This window comes from Mobula birostris, chromosome 2 (assembly GCF_030028105.1).
Source record: "Mobula birostris isolate sMobBir1 chromosome 2, sMobBir1.hap1, whole genome shotgun sequence".
NCBI classification, from domain to species: domain Eukaryota; kingdom Metazoa; phylum Chordata; class Chondrichthyes; order Myliobatiformes; family Myliobatidae; genus Mobula; species Mobula birostris.
This window is the reverse complement of record NC_092371.1, coordinates 106,890,394-106,893,010: the sequence shown is the minus strand read 5'-3', so window position 1 is coordinate 106,893,010 and position 2,617 is coordinate 106,890,394. Positions and strand designations below refer to the sequence as shown.

General features: G+C 47.0%; 1 pseudogene; it reads right to left on the bottom strand.

Annotated features, from left to right (window-relative positions):
- Nucleotides 1-287: 287 nt before the first annotated feature.
- On the bottom strand, nt 288-2,287 carry LOC140210823 (uncharacterized; annotated as a pseudogene).
- Nucleotides 2,288-2,617: the final 330 nt, after the last annotated feature.

Below are 2,617 nucleotides of genomic sequence, written 5' to 3'. Positions count from 1 at the left end.
GCTAGACTGAGTTGACTCCCTACTGCACATGGGGTGAGTTGTAAATTCAGCAACTACCTGAGGCAAAGTTTAAAATAGAACTGATTTATTAATCACAGATCCAGAATATTAATTTGCAGTCCCATTGAAGGTGAACATCAGAAGAAACTCCTCTCATGTCCAGTGGCCAGGGTGTAGAACTGTGATGAGCATCAGCAATAATTACTGAGTTCAACACCAACAGTGTCTTTTGAATTTGCCTCTGGATTCAACAACTTTGATGGTTAAATTCCCAGCATGGGGCATATTTAAACTCTGTACTCACTGTGAACTTGGTAGTGTCTCTGAAGTTCGGATACCCAACTGAATTGCTTCCTACATTCAGAGCAGGAGAATGGCCTCTCGCCAGTGTGAACTCGCAAGTGTGTCTGCAGGCTGGATGACTGAGTGAATTGTTTACCACATTCTGAGCAGGTGAACAGCTTCTCCCCAGTGTGAACTCGCTGATGTACTTTCAGTTGAGATGATGAGATGAATCCTTTCCCACAATCTGAGCAGTTGAACAATCACTCCCCCTGTATGAACCGACTGGTGTCAGTAGGTCTGATGACTGACAAAATCCCTTTCCACAGTCTGAGCATGTGAATGGTTTGTTCAGAGTTAACTGGTGTCTCTGTAGGTGGGATGACTGAGCAAACCCTTTCCCTCACACGAACATGAATGGCCTCTCCCCAGAGTGAATTTGCTGGTGTCTGTACAGGTGAGATGACCAAGTGAATTGCTTCCCACAGTCTGAGCAGGTGAATGGCCTCTCCCCAGTGTGAACTCGCTGATGTAGTTTCAGATCATAGAACCGAATGAATCCTTTCCCACAATTTGAGCAGGTGCATGACTGCTCCCCAGTGTGAACTCACTGATGTGCTTGCAGGTGAGATGCACGACTGAATCGCTTCCCACAGTCTGAGCAGGTGAATGGTTTCTCCCCGGTGTGAACTCGCTGATGTCTATGTAAGTTGTCTATGTAAGTTGGATGAGAAAGTGAATCCCTTTCCACAGTCTGAGCAGGTAAACGGCCTCTCCCCAGTGTGAACTCGCTCATGTACCTTCAGCTGATAAGATGATTTGAATCCTTTCCCAGTCTGAGCAGGTGAATGGTTTCTTATTAGTGTGAACTTGTTGATGTAGCTTCAGTTGAGATGACTGTGGAAATCCCTTCCCACAGTCTGAGCAAGTAAATGGCATCTCCCCAGATGACTGAATGGATTCCTTCCCACCTTCTAAGGTGAAGAGCCTTTCCCCAAGGTTAACTGATCAGTGAGCCAGTTGGTCAGATAACTGAGTGAATCCCTTCCACATTACAATGAGAATGATATCTCCCTACTGTCAATTCATTAAGTCAGATGCCTGACATAGTGGCTCCCTTGTACAATTGATGTAGTTGAAGACCTAGTGTTCTCAGCATGTCCGTTCTTGTGGATTTCACTGAGTCACAACAGAAAACTTCATCTCAGTCAGAATGGAATGAGATAATTCTTCATCTCCAAGGATCAACAATAAATATATTGATGTTACAGAGGAAATATCTGGGCACTCCTTAACATCTCTGAAGCATTGGAGGCTGAGGGGAGAATTGATGCATGTTTATAAGATTACGAGAGGCATAGATCGACTGGACAGAGGGTATGTTTCCCAGGGTTGAAATGTCAAATACCTGAGAGCATGCATTGACGGTGAGAGTGGGTTGGCTAGGGGGGAGTGGGGTGGGAGGGGTAAGTTTTTTACTCAGAGTAATTCATGCCTGGAATGCACTGCCTAGAATGGTGGTAGACACAAATACATTAGAGACTTTTAGGAGAAGTTTGGATGCACATAGATACAAGGAGGATGGAGGGATATGTTGGAGGAATTTTGGGTGACTCTGATCTGCTTTCTAGCTGGTTCGGCACGATAATGTGGGCAGAATGGCCTGTTCCTGTGTAGTACACTTCTATGTGCTAAAGCTGATGGAAGGATTATGATCTATTTCTCCATACAGCACTAATTGGTAATTTCCGTGACTGGACGATAAGATTCCTCCTCGGAGATTAAACAAGAACGATATTTTTGTTGTTTTGTTTTGGAATTCGGTCGCTAGAGCTCGGCAGTGTTTGGGAGACCCATCCACTCATATTCCCTCCGCCTGCGCCTCCAAACACACCCTACGGACTGGTGCGGAAAGTGGTAAAATGTCACCCATGACAGCCTCTTTAACCAGAAATCCCCACGAATAAGATTCCCATCTATCCGTCCCGCTTACAGTAATGCGCATGCGCAGCCGTAATGGCGCCGACCCCATTGCAGCTCGGAAGAAATCTCAGTGGAGCCCGATTAGGGCGGTGGGGCTGACAGAGAGGGAAAGGACCGAGACTGTCCCGAATTTGCGAAGCCACCAAATTTCCGGAACTCAAAGGAGCTTTCCCTCAGCCGCAGTGCCGACACCAATACTGATGGATTCCGCCCCGCAGCCCTGCTTCTACCTACTGCCGATCGGGCAGAGCCGTTTGTCCGCTGAGCGCATGCGCACTTTTGAGAACTTGCTTCACCCTTCACGCCTGCGCATTTGATCGCTGGGTCGTTGACGGCGTCTTGTGTTGAGCGC